We start from the raw sequence: 17,112 nt of genomic DNA, 5'->3' as shown, positions 1-17,112 counted from the left end.
ACAAATTGTTAAGAGGTGAATGACGACTCCATGGATTAAACAAATTTGTCTTTACACATATAGCCACAATGTTCTCATACAGGTAATATTGTGTGTGTTGAATGCAGAAAGCCTACCTGAACGTCAGGGAGAGTAATTATATGTCAGCTCAGGCTTTGAGGTTTTTACTCAATGCACAATCTATAACAGTTGATTTCACTGATTAGCTCCTTCTCGCTGGCTTTAGTGTTTGGTTGGAGGGGAAACCGTCAGACTCGTGAACCCTCCATCCCTGATCTAACTCCTTACTGGAAAACCTTACATCTAATTTATTATTGTACTCATTTTGTGAATCCTACGAGGATGCACCTATTTGTGTTTCTATTTTGTAGTCCCCTGGACAACCACACTCATCCAGAGACTGAGATTAGACTTTTGAGTTGCTGCACAGTTTGTTGTACACTAACCATATTTGTGTTTTCCACAATATATGATGCCAAAGCCAACTTGGCAGATGTGTGAACTTGTAGCCCAACTCATACCAGCTGTGTTTGTTTTGTTTGTTTTGTGCTGCAATTTGAGATCGGAAATGAGGTAAAAGAAAAAAAGTTGTGGATTAAAAACAGTCTCCACACAGAGGTTTGTATGGTCTGCAGAGTGCTGCAAGGTTTGTAGTTTTCTGATCAATGCTAAGAGACTACTTGTCATTGAAGGAAGTTGCTAGCTCACCCTGAAAGAGAACATACTTCTTTTAGGAACTCAGTTTTTAATGACAACTAAAAATCCACAACCTTCATCTCATTGCATAATACTGAAAATAATTCTATACCTTATAAATATGTAGAATAGTTGGCAATGACACGATAAAACAGCAAAGGTTTAGCCGATTAATACAAGCACGGTTTATTGGCCACAGCTGGATAATCCATGTTCAAGTCTGACTTTTCTCCATTCAGTGGATTAAGATACCAATAAAATTGTTGCTCTTGTGTTGCCATGGTAGCAGGATGAGGCTGAGAAGTGGACAAAGCTCAACAATCAATCTCCCTCTGCTTATGGCAGCCGCTGTCATGTGCCAACCAAATATCTATAACCAGGATAGTGTGGCTATAATGATCATTTACAATCTGGAGCACAACGTTGTTCGATGGATCAGACGTGTAGAGACAAATGAGTTATTTTTACATCCAAAAACATAAAAGGTTGGCTCCAGTGGAAAGGCCATTTTACCTAAATCAAGGGGTTCATCCTCTCTACAGAGGTCATTTATGCTTAGAGGTGTATGCTAACATGTTGGGGTGTTATACAAGCTTGATAATTCAGCTTTACTATCATCAATGAGTCTTAAACAAGTGTAATATCTAAACTTTTGGTGGCAGTGGGTCATAAATCACCAAAGTCATTACGATTATTCACCTGTGGACCATAAATGAGGTATTTTACACACACACAGGTCTAAATGGGTTTGATTGGCATCACTATTGCTAGAGCCCTGTCACAACTGCAGAGTATTTCGTCTGCATGCAGGAGAACTGTTAGATCACTAAGTTATGCCGCTCTTGTACGAGACACATTTGCAGGGAAATTCTACTTAAAGAGACACTTGAACACTCTCACATCATCAATCTCTCTCGAATGTTGTTCATGAGTTATTTTTACGTGCTGCAATTCAATATATTGGTCCTTAACTAGCTCTCATGTACATCAAGTTTAGTTTGGGATTTGTAGTATGTGTAGAATTAATTATTGACTCGTGGAAAATATCAATGAGAAAAAAGCCCTGCATGACTTAGATGGGAGAAGTGGTAACGACGGCATATAAACAGCAAGAGGGAGCGAGAGGCCTCTAGTCAGTTAGAGCTGTAATCTGACCTGACTTGAATTTCAAGGCCCATTTCATCAATTTTCAGCCTCTCTACTTGTGATCCACTTCACATAGCCTCACATTATACTTGACAAAACTCTTCATATCCTCAGAAGCCTCCATCCAAATCCTACAAGGTTATGATGTGGTCACGGGATGAGCGGTAGCGACAAAGAATTGGCTTCAAAGTCTAACCTCTGCTTTCCTGGTTTAAAATTTCAACTTTATCTTTACTGGTTTCAAAGTCTCACAGTGTTGTCTGACTGCGAGAATGACTCAAGGTCCCTGGGTTGAAATGAGGCTCTCTTGCTACTGCTTGGCCTTTGATTGCATCATCAGGTGCAGGATTTGTGGTAAGCAAAGCTGCCCCAAAAGCTATGATTCCCACGATTAGTGACAAGTGGAATGGAGCACTCTACAGGCTTGTCATGCTCTGAAAGAAATAAGGATGCAGTAGGAAATCGGTGATGTGGTCCTTCAAAGGAAGAGTGGGATTATGAATTGAAGACCTACAGGTCTGCTGACCTTTACCCTCCGGGGATCCGATGACAGAAATGCTGAGATAAACTTCCCATGTGAAGTGTGTGTATGTTCATCTGTCTGTATACAGAGTGTGTACATGTGTGTGCATGCGTGACATCTGTGGTCTGGTCTGTTCTCCCCGTCTCACTGGATGACACTCTTTTCACAGCAGTAAGCATCCATCACATGAAAACATCATTCTTTCAAGTAACTTCACACACAAATTTTACAGGAACTTCTATTCCTAACTAGCTATTCAGTCACGGGATTCCTTGGTAGGATTTTGCCAAAATGAACAAATGCAAAGATAAAAGACGTCCAGAGGAATATTCTCTGTTTTACAGCTGTTTTAGCTGAGATTACAAACCTTGCTCCTTATTAAGTACTCTGACAGATCATGATCAAAGGATGGGAATCGTGTTAATTTTAACCCGACTTATTGGTACAGGAGTACGGCCAGATTCTTCCATGGCTTGTCTGTTGCATCAGTGTTCAACATTGGTGGTCAAAATTAATTATTCTAACCAGATGTATAATGAAACAGTGGTAGTAATAGTAGCCCTCTGCTGCTTTAAGTCTATTTTGGCAGGACAAAAAAAAGCTGGTAAATATCTGCTGATTTGAGAAGTTACGGTGGGGAAACAACCTCTAAGCCTCTAAGATCAAGGAGGAGGAGGAACAGAAAAAGAGGGATCAATAAACACCCTGATAGAGTGCAGAGTGAGAAGTGTCTGAGAAAAGCCACTGTGATGTGTGGAGGATGTGGGGGTGGAGAGAGGTTGATGGATCCTCACTTGGGGAGGTGACAGAGAGGGAGAGAGAGAGGTGTCCTGGGATGGAGGAGTAATCTTTGAGCCAGTTGATGAACGCTTCTCCTCACCTCATACATCATCAGCAGGCGACAGCACCTCTGGACTCCAGTCGATATCATCTGAGTTCGATGGTCGTTGTTCACTCTTCAAGTATCTCACACATACATCACCAACCTCACTCAAAGAAAGGCTGCTAATGTAACAACACAGGAGAGGCGCGTTTGGCTGCTTGACAATTCTTCTCTGATGAAAACTACAACATAAGGCTATTACGATGTTTTTCTTTTTCAAACCAGAGACCATTTTATGAGGTGTGGATCACAATTTAGCGAACAAATCCAGTGTGCTGGTTCAGTAATTCCATCATGACCACTACAACAATCCTGGCTTAGAAAATTAAAAAGGCATTCACCTGCTTTCTCCTATCAGACAAATTATCACGGAGCATAAACTCAGGACTACCAAAAATAAAACAAATGGAGCAGAGAGACACTGGTCTTCCAGGTCTCATTTGTAACGCCTGTAAAGCTTCATAATGAAAGCCCTTGTAAAATGAGGCCAAGTTTCTGTGAGGAAACAGTTACTGGAGTTTGCTCTCCTGACACACTTTTACTACAAGTCAACACACCTTCGTCCTTGAGAAGTTATTTCCTGTGACTTGCACCTTTATCTACGGTGGCAGCATCTTCACAGATTGATAAGATGAAAGATGCATTGGTCCAATATTTGCTGGCCAAGGCCCACAAACCATCAATCATTAATGATGTCAAAGCACACCTGAGAAAATGCTTTAATGTGAAGGCAGTCAAAACAAATCTAGTCCCAGTCATTGTAACTTAAGGAAGCTGGATTTATCTTGATATTGTCACACTCTGCTTTTCAAATCATGAAGAACTCCTGGCTATGAGATTTCAGGATCACCCTCCTCTTGCCCACAAATCTTTGTATTTTTATGTTGTTTCAAGTCAAGTTTATCTATATATCCCAAAATCACCCAAAGTCTGGGCTTCACAAATATAAAACGCCCTTAATCATTGGCTTTGTAAGGATTCCTGTAAGAAAAAGACACTAAAACTGGGAGAAATCTAAGGAAGAACAGCAGAGGAGGGGTGGCTGTGTGTCATAGAAAACCCCTTTCCTTAAGCAACTGGGTAATAAATATCTGGTTATTTAATAAAAAGACAATGGTACAACTCTATGTAAATATAAACAGATTGTTTAATTCAACCACTAGACTTTCATGTCCATCCAAACCTTTAAAGTGCTCCAACTGACGGACATCTACTTTTGTCTTGTGCAGAGATTTAATGGGACATCTATGTCTTAAACGATGGATAACTCATCAGAACTCTATAGGTGGCGCATGTACAGAGTAGACAGTAAAAAACAGGTAATGGAGACTTTTAAAGAACCACAACAGAGATACAGTAAAACAACCAAAAGGCTATTTAACTAAACACCAATGTTAATTTTAAAAAATGGATAAAATAACAGAGCTAGTAGCAAACTTCAATTATACTACTTTGCTATTGTTTCCACTAACTGGTTCAGATAAGTGCTTACGAACTGTACTAAAGCTCTACTGGTGGAGGACTTCACATTCTCAAGCACCTCAGTTAAACACATATTAAAACCACAGTGTCAATGTGCCCTCAGAGTGAACTATGGTGCTAAACTGCAATCTGTATTCTGCTCACAGTAGCAGCACCTCCGCAGAGATGATTTAACAAATCGCCTGAGCTGCTCATTCTTTGTCCTGTTAGAGAATAGTGGGAACCAAAAGGCAATATTGCAGACCACTTGTATTCACACATCATCCCATTTCCACTACTCTACATGTATAGCTCTGGAGGTGCCGTATTTCAAACTGCATTTCAATGGGCTATTTTCCGTGCTCCACTATAGGACTGTTATCTCCTATCGCCCAACAGTGAGATATGGTTCAGGCTTTATTGCATTTCCATGGAGCAGAGTGTTTCTCAGCTCCGGCAGAGTGTTATCTCAGGCAGCTTATGGTGATCTTTCACTAGGACTTACTCCTCTCATCAATTCTACCCGTCACTCCGCCGAACCTCCCGTGTTTGATTGGCTGGCAGTTGCGGCCGCCTCATTGGAAGTGAGCTCTGATTGGCTCCGCCGTGTTCTTCATTAGAGAAGACTTGGACAGCGAGCGGACCCCTCGAAGGTTCCAGAGCATGTTGTGATAAATGAGCTGTGTCTTCTCTGTCACACCACCCATTCATACACACATGCATGCGAGAGCAGACACACATATGCACACAAACATACACCGGTGCATAAACAGGTCGCAGGCGCTCCTACCGTTCTCTCCTGTGAATACTGCAAGCTGAAACTCAGCTGCCTGCAGGCTTGGCTTCCAAATCTATGTTAACCTTTAGTCAAAAGTGCTTACTGTAGTTTAAATTAAGATATGTGAACAGCACAAACAGCCTCATTTGCATTCTGGATGAGACAAAGTCTTCAATTTTTGGCAGGTGCTGTGGAGCCTGAGCTGACCTTGATAAAGCGCTCCGAACAACAGAAACTCTGCGGCTTCTCCGTGAATGTCTGCAGCGCACAGATTCATCCTGTATGTTACTGCACCTGAGATAGAAACTAATATACTTTCCTACTGTGGTAAACACAGCACACATGCTGTGTGGAAAATAAGTTTAGCCTGATTTGCACGGCTACAAATTCCATTTTCGGACTGTGACGATAGAAAATAACCCCCGCAGAGAGACTAATGTAATACAATAAAATATCATAACTGGCATTGGAACATAGTGAAAACGGACTAATGAGGAGTTTCTATTACAGCACAATTATTCATTTCAAGTCACACTTAAAATGGTTTGGTGTTTTTTTTTTGGGGGGGGGTGTTCATCTCCAAAATAGTTTTCCTAGCATCCAGCTGACTTGAATTCAAAAAGACTCCAAATCTTGATAAAGCTTACAAATGCAAACAAAGCATGTTTCCCTCTTCTGAGACTATCCCTTCACCTTGTGGCCTGCTACAACAACTCGTGTCAATTGGAAATACAAATCTCAGCGACTGTCATAAACAACCGCAGAATCTCACTGTGATCGGTGAAACCCTCCACTTCAAACTGAAAGATTTAGAGAAGGGCAGCAAGGGAGAGAGAGAGAGGGGGAAACAGACAGATGGGGGGGGATTTTACAGGAGTTACCAGCAGGATTCACAGCTCTGCAGTTAAAACCTCAGAGGCAAAGAGGATCACGCTGAGAAAAGAACAGGTAAAGGAGCACACAGGGGTAAAGAGAGGCGAAACACTGAAACTGTAAGGACTCATCCACACCATCCATTACAGTACAGAGACACACGCCGACTGTCAAACACACTCAGAGATCAATACAATTACTTCTCATAATCTGTACAACATTTATTTGGTTCCCCTGAGGCCAGAGATATCACTGACTGTTTGGCTGATGTTTGGCCAAATGATGAGATCTATGTTTGAAATAGATGACATAAAATGTTGACAAGGTTTGTCAAATGTGGTAATTAAATGGTAGGATGTGTTACGCAGTCCTTTCAAAGTTAATAGTAATAGTATATCAATACATGAAGCTACTCTACAGAATGACTAAACATGCATAAACAAATTTGGTTACAAATGTGTAACCATGTCACAAAACAAAGTGAGTAAAGTTTCATAAATAATAGTAATAGTTTATATAGAAATACAGCCAATAAAACCAATACCAGCTTAATACCAGTTTTATCTTATGCTCTTATGTATTTTTAATGGGAGCTTCATTAAGATTGAGGCAAGTCATTTGATTCCAGTAAGAGTGTTGACTGCAAAAGGAGGGAAAAGTAGAAGATTTTGTTAAATAAGTGGAGTTTCTTTTGTCTGTTTGTTCCGATGCTGCTACAGCCATAGGTTTGAACACACACACACACACACACACACACACACACAAACACACACACAAAATCACCAGCCGCTCCTGTACACAATTCAAGTCTGTATTTTTCCGCACTGCTGCTGTCGCACTACTCGACCACATCAAATACACGCACATCTCCAAACATGCTGCTTTTATGTGTCAGAGTGAGTGTGTGCGTCTTATCTCCTGCTCAGCGCTGCATCAAGGTACACAGCTCCTCTGCCTCTGAGTCACACGCTATCATTCTGTTATCACTGCAGCTACAGGGGGTCTCTTTAGCAAAAAAAAAAAAAAAAACCCTCACTTTCTCGCTGCTTCAGCCAACTGGCACCACCTCCTGCTCTCCTGCAGCACCTCCTCCCCTCGCCACTCGCTTTTGCCAGCTCCACAGTTCAGCGAGCCAGGGAGGGCTGATGTAAGAGCGTTAAGAGCCGCCTGCCAATAGCTGAAACAGCTGGAAGGAGAAGCTCAATGGGAGAGAAAACACAAGCAGCGAATTAACCCCCTGAACCTGACAACTCAAACAGCATTAAACCTGCTGGAGGTGCTGGAAGAGTGGGCAGAAAAACACAGATAAACACACACCTATTAACACAATCAGGGTGACAGAGCAGCCCTGTAATCACCTCGCCCTGACATTTCCATCCTCAGATTTTGGAGTAATCCTCTTCCCCTGCGGTGAGGGAGACAATGGAGATATAGAGACAAGGCTCCCAACAGCCAATAAATTAACATGTTTTTACATGCCGTTCCCATGTGCGCTTTTGGATGGATCTTGTTTGAGGAGGAGCTGCTAATGTTTTCGGCTCCGCCTGACAAAACAGCGCTGTAGATGGCTGTGCAACAGAGCAGTGAAGCTTTATAAGGGGAAGCAGTTAATACAGAATAATTACACTGAAGGTGAAGATATGCTCTCAGATCGATATTTCACAATGTGGCAGCCACCACATCAGGGCGAGAGGGTTTTTTCTTTAGAGCAGGTAGCTGGTCATCCTAATAAAGGCAAGGATGCGAAAATAAAAACATATTTACAGGCGGTACCAAAGTCTGCAGAGGGGGCAGATAATATGAAACTACCTGAAGGTTTGCCAAGGTTATCTCTAAAATTATCTCTTTAAAACGCTAAGAAAAAAAATACACTACTACTGTAATAATAGCTGCAAATCAGTGAGTAGGACGACTTGATGGAAACATAAAATTTATCAGATTTAGCATCAGTGTGATAAAAGTACTTTGATTTGTTTGTCTGTTAACTCAATTTAAAAAAAAAAGATATATTTCTTGACTTACTACTAGAGTTATATACTTACGCATACAGTTTTGGTTTTAATAGGCCATCTGTTTCTGAGATGTCTGCACCGACCAAATACGAGGAAGGTGAAAGGATTTTTTGTGCATGCGTGGCGGTCACAGCTTTGACAATGACATTAGAACAATAGATACAGCAACAATCCTCCTAACGGTGAAGTTCAGCTTTATCATCCCTGGGGGAGATGAGGTTTGCAGAACCACAGTCCACAATCAAAAACATACAAACTGGACAAGACATGATGTGGTTTTAAGTGCAGAAACAACAGATAGTAGCTTGTGCTGAGTGAATATCCGTATAAATGGTCAGTAATTCCCTGTTGATGTGCATAATCCACAAATGTTGGAGTGGACAATGGATTTTTTAGAAAACTTAACTCACTTAGCCCCTCTGAAAAAACACACTGGCCCTCCTGGTGTCAACACAAAGGTGACTGCTGACGTTCACAGAAAGTTTTTACAACTGCGTACGCACAGACTGAACGTCCAAACACACTCACACAGAGCGGAGGAGGTCGAGAGAGGGACAGAGATTGTTTTTTTTCCAGGATCTCTTGTCACTCATTGGTGCCTGCTGCAGTTTGGCAGGAAATCCTAGATGCACCTCTTCAAAAGATGAACTATTTTCAACTTTTGTCACTTTGTGCTCGGTGACATAAAAGCACAGCCGAGTCACGCTGCTGCCCCGGTCGACCTCCACACCACGAGTCACAGACTTAAATCAAGATAGTTCAAAACCGTTTCTCCTGAGCGAAGCAACAGACACTACAGACCCTGAGGTTGACTCCTTCTACACAGACAGAGAGGCCAGGCAGACAGACCTGGAGGAGAGAATTACCAACAGGCGGAGAGACAGACGGGAAGGCAGACAGACAGGGAGTCTATTCTCCTCTCTCTTCCCGGATAAATATTTGATCAGCGGAACTCTGATGGGTATTGATTAGAGCCCTTATCCGCTCTTCATTGATCCCTCCAGACTGTGATCACTGTTTAGATGAACAACACACACACACACACACACACACACACACTCCTGTAACCTCTGAATGTCAAATCAGAGTGAAAGGTTAAAGGCTTAAAGCATTTAGCTTCACTTAAGTGTTTGACAATGAGACATTCTATGGTTGTCCAAAGTACAGCACCGATAGTACAGATAAAGGAAAAAGACACATTTCAGTGTGTGTGTGTGTGTGTGTGTGTGTGTGTGTGCGTGTGTGTGTGTGTGTGTGTGTGCGTGTGATGTATGTAAGTAGCCACTATCAGGTTACAGTGCTTTCCCACTCTTCGGCTATCATACCCCCCCTCAGAGTCCTATTAACAGCGAAGATTACATTACTGCGACGTCCTTGAGCCTCATGTTGGGTGACCCCTGCTATAGTGCTTACACAAGCACCCCCGCTTTCAAAAATGATGGGAACTACCTCCATAACACAGGTGTGTGTCAGCGTGTGTGTGTGTGTGGCACATGTGGTTTCGAATGGAGAAAATAATAAATAAATAAATAAGAGTCTTGTTTGCCACTTCAATCTGATCTCAGCACTACAGTTACATCTGTAATTACATTGGGATGTCAGGTGAAACACGTAATCCTGACCTGACACCACTGTAAACACCAAATAAAGCCAGCACTGGCACCAAAGCGCTCTTGGGAATAAGGCTTCATGTTTAGAATCAGTCCTCTCTTGTTTTGAACGTAGTGTGATTTGTGGCGATTTCACCACTGAAAATAAATCAGAAATGAAATGAAATCCAGGCAGGAAAGTGCAGGACTCCCTGCTAGCATCTTTCTGAAAAGAAAGTACAACTTATTTCAGCGTGTTATTGTATCTTTCAGTGTCAGTGTCTTTGTTGTTACCACTACTACTGTTACTCTTTGAATTCATGTGGCTGCCTTTCAGTCAAATAATCTTTATTCTAAGGCACCTAATTACCCTCTAACTTATTCTGTTTCCTCATGATTCATTTAAGAAACCAAGCAGTGAGAGATGAAAGGGGGGGAACACAGAAGCAAAGTGCTGAGGTAGGGATTGAACTCGAGTCTCTGGGGTTACGCGTGCAGATCGGAGTCAGTGATGCATCTTTTCGTTGCAACACCTCAAACCCAATTTTTTGAATGTGGATCCATCCGCCGTTAATCCCCATCAAAACCCCTACAAGACCTAATCATTTCCACTAATCCTGGTATCATTTCTGATCTGTCAAAAGCACAAGGCTCCAATAATACCGCGTCACCCCAGGTCCTCTAATTAAATCAGTGTCAATACCACATCTGAAATAGTGAGAACTTACAGTTCACGCAGGTTCTGCAAACAATTTAATTACGCCAAGGCAACCAGCCTAATCCATGCGTGAATCAATCAGAGGAAAACACATCATATTTGATTTCATTCGATTATACTGATTGGCTCTGACAGAGGGTAATATGTCCAAGTCAGGAAAGCAAAATTAAAGGTAATTGAATTCCCAGGATGCGGTTATGGTCTGCTGTCATTATGGGCAAAGCTGCCTTCAGATGCTCCAGGCAATATTCACTCCTGCCACCAACGTATGCAGGAGCCTTCAGGCAACCATCAATCAAAGGGTTCGACGCCATCACGCCTCCAGTTTGATTTCTAGACAAAAACCACATTAGAAAAGTTTACTCTGCAACATTTTTCTGCTGCATGTTCACATACACACTGCCTAAATACAAGCAAATCTGGGTTTGTGGAAATAACAGATGATAAAATCAACACCGCCATTCACGGCTCTCTGCAGAAAACACAGAAGTTGTCTTATACAGTGAGTGAACATGCACAGGTGTTGTTTTGGTATGTTCATGTAGCAGTTTTCTATAACTTTAATGTGTCTGTGCCAAACCCACATCCCACCATTAAGTTGGATCATCAACCAGTCAAGCTGTTTGACACGCAGGCCTAATGTTACCTGAACACCTTCATCCACAAATACCCACAAAGACACTGACATATGCAGACCTATGATTCCAGTTTAAGTCATGACAGGATGCACACAACACTGAGTGATGCTGAATTAACTAACTGGCTAACTTTGATTAAGGCCACATCCACTAATGTCAGATGAAGTCATTAGCTGGCATAAGATGAGTTGGTTACAGAACTGAATTGTACAAAACACAAAAACAGTTAGATCAGGCTCCAGGCAAAGTGGATGACATTTCAGTACTGCATTTATCCACATTACCCTTCTACATTAATTTGTATCTTTGGCACAGAAGCCCAGTGGCCTCATCAGCAGCTCATTTGCTGTACCGACTGCCAGGTTAGTTATTTTGGCAGTAGAGAGTAGAAGCAGCTAATATGATTCCAGTTCCTGTAACTTTTGCTGAGCATGATGGACTTGATCTTCTTCTTCGTGTGTGTTCATACAAGTGAAGAACAAATAAGACAGCTGAGAATCCAGACTTTTATCATCTCAGCTTTCTAAACAACATAAACAGCAATCCAAATCGTCAATCGAAATAGCCCAATACCAAAAAAAAATCATATTTGCATGGTTTTGCCTGCAGCCTATCACCTGAGGTCAAGCGCAAGTTGGCGATTCAGCGTGCCAAGGTGCCACCAAGATGTTTGAAACGCTTCCATTCACATGCTGGGTATCGAATGAGGTAGGGGAAAAAAAAGGTAATGAATGAAGCACTCTATTGGTATAGGCATCACTTTTAGGGTTATTGGTACCCAACCCCATTTCTATCAGATGTCAACATCCAGTTCTAGATATTCATCAATGCATTTTCTTGCAATTGGTTGGAATTGCATCCTCGGTCCTCTCAAAAGTAACAGCAGGTTTCTTGGCCGAAAATATATTGAATATATAAATATATATATATTTGTGCCACCTACTTTTAAGCAGAATATTCTTACCTGAAAAGGAGAGTCACTCCAAAATCAAACAAAACTCACTTTAGTGGCTGTGTTGCATCACGCCTGATGCAAGCCTCTCCAGAGCATCCTAGTTAGCCTAAATTAGGCTTGGACTGTCTGATATTAGCTCTCCTCTCTGTATCCACTATCAAGCAAGAAGGGTGTTGGCATTCAAACCATCCTTAATGTTTTGATGGCTAATCAAAAGGTCAGTCCACTAGTTTACTCATCTGTCTTTACATAGCCTTGCAGCTACAACAAGAGCACACTTCATTATATTGTGAAAGAGAGTCATTAACCTGCAACAAATAGATTTCCTAACAGAAGCTGATTAATTGTCCTTGTATAAAGAAAGGGGCTTTGATGTGCGTACTCTCCCTTGATCTCCCCGTCCTGGACACATCTTGGAGATGGCTGAGGAGGACCAGGTGCAGGTGATCAAGTGTCCCTTTCTGGGTCCTTGGTTCCAGGCAAGAGGCCTCTGTCTGGGCTTAGCAGCTGTGAATACACAGCACCCGGATCAATAACAGCATAGAGCCTGTATTGATTATGCGTGTAAGTGATACTAGAGCGGGGGTTGTTATGGAATAGGAGGAGGGAGGTGGGAGGTATGTGGCCTGGATTAAGGTAACAGGGATACAGGCTTGTGGTGACCCTGGTGAGTGGTCTGCGTTGCTCTGCTCTCGGAGAGCAGCCTGTGTGAAACGTGCTCACAGAGATGTCGCACAGGTTGACCCCCGAATTCCAAGGCGTGCACATGTGCCCCCCCCCCAGCCGACGTGTCCTGGTCTGACACCTGCAACAGATTTGCCTCGCATCACCTCAAACAACCCCTTCGACTAATTAGCAACACGAGCATCGCCTGCAACGAGACAGTTTTGACATTGTGGATTATCTAGACTGCGTGTGGAGAGTTTTATTGATCGCGTGCTGCATGCATCACAAACACTGGAGCCTAAATGAATAAGTAAAGTGTCCTTATCTGTCGAGCTGTTGATCAATGCCAGGAATGGCCCCGTTTAGGATCATTTTACAAAATCTTGTGGGGGTGGATTCTCCCTCTTGCATTCTCTAAACTGTTTCTTTCTGGCAAATCAATTTCAATTTAGTTGCCATTTATATACAGCAGGGGTTCTCATATATTTGATGACTGAGTGCCTTTTTTAGGAAACCAGCACATCACTAAGGAAAATTCCACACATAAAAGCTTCCCCAGCAGCAAAGGAGAGGGATTTTGAATATTATTACCATTATTGATAAGAAACAATGACCATGAATTTGTTACTAGGTCAGCAACATTGTGAGATCTATGGTGCTCGTTCCCTCTGGTCACCATTGTCTCTGTCTATCTCTAACTAATGATGGCAGAATGTACTTCCTGTGACACTCACAGGGTGCCACAAGCTGCCATGCAACCAGTATGGCATTCCTAATCCCACAGTCGCTTGTTAGGGGGGCCAGTTTGACGCAGGAGGCGAGAGGTGTATCATAATACAGGCTGCTGAAAGTGAAAGGATGATTGAGATACAATGCGTGTATTTCATGTCAGGTTCAAGGGCCGAACAAAATGTTTCTGAGGGCTGCCATTGGCCCACGGGCTGCACTTTGATAACCACTAATATACAACTACAATGAAAAGGTATTCTACATACATTTGGCTTCACTCAATACATTTGAAGTCATTGCAGTTTCAGACAGGGACTTACTTTCGCTGCAAGTTTTGGACTAAAGTTTTGTCAGGCTACCAAACCATAACCAGCTCCAGTCACTCAACAAAAAATTATTTCCAGTCGGACAAGTTTGTAGCTTTTGAACTAATTTCTGCTTTGTTAGATTTTCAAAAATACAAGCTGAAAACTCAGAAGCAATTTTCATTTTAGCTTCTAGGTGTTAATTATAAATTGGCTGTGAGGACATGTTGCTGGTGTAGGTTCCATTATTTCACACAAGGAATTAAAGAGTGCGCACACACGTTTCGATCAATGTGGCAAACGAAAGACGGAAATTCACTGATGTCAAAACACCAGCACACATTTTCATTTTAATCAATTCTAACTACAAAAAAACAAAGCAAGCTGATAAAAGCCATTTTAACTTGGACAACATTACAGACTGTAACTCTAATTATTATTTTGCTGTTATTTGCTGTTTCAGCATTATGAACAGTGTGGAATGTGTGCATTTACTGTAGGCTGCTACTGAGAAATGCTGATCTGAGAAGATTCTCCATTTCTTTGCTGTACTTTGTACATGCATAATCATTTCCACATACTGAAATTTTCATACAATTATTGTCATCTAAGCCACTGCGCTTTATATTTGAAAACAAGATAGGGGTGGCTGACAAGTAAATTGGATATTTCTGTCTCATTAGCATTCATTGCATTGATGCAGCTTAGAGCAGTTCACCTGCAGCACCCTACTGTGACTTTTCTAAACATGTTACGTGAGCACATGTTACAGTTAAAGTCATTGTAATCACCTTGGGAACTTTACTTTTGCTTTTAAACTTGCAGTAGGACATGAATATTCAATACAACTCCATTTTTAACAGTGGAAATTTTAATTCTATTTAAAAAAAGGCCCATAATTAAAATAAAAACAAAAAAAAAATCCTTGTTCCATAAATATATTTACTTGTGAGCCACCCCCCCACCCCTGAAATGGAAACCCTGTTATCCCAGCTGCCCCTTATTTACATTGATTCTGCCTTTGCTATAGACAGAGTCACATGAAAAACATCTGTTCTAACGCCAAGCTTAGTGCTCTCCCAGGAATTGAATAGCTCAATTACAGCAGAGCTCCACGTCTGCAGCACTGCCCTCCAAAATAGTGCTGAGGCAGCATCCAGCAGCCATCGGGGGGAGCCGACAAGGTCTCCTGGGAGCAGGAACTCCAGATCCTGGTCCACTGTGATACAAATATTAAATATCTCTGTGGTATCCCCACTAATGAGCCATTACACAAACAACTGAAACACTGTCAAAGTGCTGAGATATTTCATACAAAGTGTGGAACCCGCTGTGCAGCACATGCCAACAACCTTTAAGAAAGCCTATGCAAATTAAAATTCGGAGCATGCTCTTGTAAAATTAACTATCTGCTCGACATCATGGGTCTATTAAAAGGGTCGTTACTATCTTGATTATTCTAGTTATGGGAGGTAAACTCATGATTAAATAAAACTGCTCTGGTCTCAACTAACTGCCATCACATTAATTATTTCAGAATATTGTTGCACCAGCTATAATCAATATTTCTACATAATACTGCATCATGTGTCAATATGAAAGCGATGTAATGATGTGAAACGGGTCGCTCGTTGTTGTGAACATGAGGAGACCACCTGAATCTGCAGCTCCCCGCTGCTCATCGTTTAGCTGTAACGTACAGTAAAGCTGCAACTTTACTGTTTAGGTTCACTGTCACAACTCTCACTGTGCTGTTTTAAGCAAAAACAAAATAAAACTGTACAGTGTAAACTACCTGCCCAGCAATGAATGGCAGCCAGACAAATGGTGGCGAACATAATGGGGCATTTAACAGCTTGAGAGCCAGATATTTCAGTCTGGAGCTGAGATCAAAAACAGAGCTACAAGTAAGTGATTACTGAGCGACTGGTGGCCAGAAATCACTTATTCCACTTAACATAAGTTAAAATATTATGTAGTTGTTCTGGAAAAGTTGTCTAAACAGCTAAAACTGAAGTGTTCAAAAAAAGAGCCCTGGAATTTTTCTAAACTGCTCATGAAATTAGAAATGACGGAGCACAAAATGTAACAATGACGGGCACACTTGCATTTCACAAAAGTTATTTCATCTTTATTTTGTGCTAAAATCTTAAGGTCACTGTAGGCGATTTTCAAACGGTGAGTCTTTCTCAGAGAGAGGAGATTCTGCTACTACACACCTGAAGCTGTGAAACATGGCTCCTATTATAAAAACCGTTTAAGTCACATGATCATTTCATAACAACGATTTTAAGCGGTGCGTATTTGGCTCGAGCATCATTCCTCGAGTCGAGAAAAAAGGCTTTCATAATTAGCTTCTTCCCACCTCTGCATGTAGATGTAGAAGCTATTTATCCCACAGATTCAACTCCACTGACTACGGACTCCCTTGCAGCACATTGACTAGAGAGTGCATTAAGATGCAGAGAAAAGCAACAGCGTCGCCTGGGAAGGTGCAGAGAGGCTGGGGGAAGGTACTGGAGACAGGAAATCATTGTCTGATTCATCACTTCATGTTCTGCAGAATACACGCCGAGAGAGACACTGGTGCAAAATCTTTTCCATGAATAAAACAGGATTATATATTCAGAGAGATAAAAGAGGCTTTGAGGTATAATCCCTCTATAGGATGGATAAAAAACATTATCTCACAAATTATCTCATGAAAGCTGCATACCAACACAGGTGCTACAATGGATGGGCTTGGATTATTATGAAGACACATCCAATTAGCTCTTGTAGGTACATTCGGTTATCTTTATAGCTGTGGTACATGAGTCTGGGATTATGTTTGTGGCCTTTGTCTTGGTCTAACATGAACCCTGAACGAGACACGCTCTTGCATTTTCTGAGAAAAAAAAAAATTAGGATTTTGACCAACAGCTGGAAGAAAAATATCATTTTCCTTCCAAAAAAAAAAAAACGGCCTTGAGAGAATTTGAAAACAAGGTCCCATGTTTCTCTGTCCCATTGTTCATCGTGCCAATTGTGTTTCCCACAGCCCCGCAGGCGTACAGTGTCCAGCAATATTTCATTGAACAACACAAAGCAGAAATCTATTTCTTGTTACAAAGGAGAAAGAAAGCTTGTCCACCTTCTCT

This window comes from Pempheris klunzingeri, chromosome 1 (assembly GCF_042242105.1).
Source record: "Pempheris klunzingeri isolate RE-2024b chromosome 1, fPemKlu1.hap1, whole genome shotgun sequence".
Lineage (NCBI taxonomy): Eukaryota > Metazoa > Chordata > Actinopteri > Acropomatiformes > Pempheridae > Pempheris > Pempheris klunzingeri.
The sequence above is the reverse complement of the archived record's forward strand: the minus strand, read 5'-3'. Positions refer to the sequence as shown.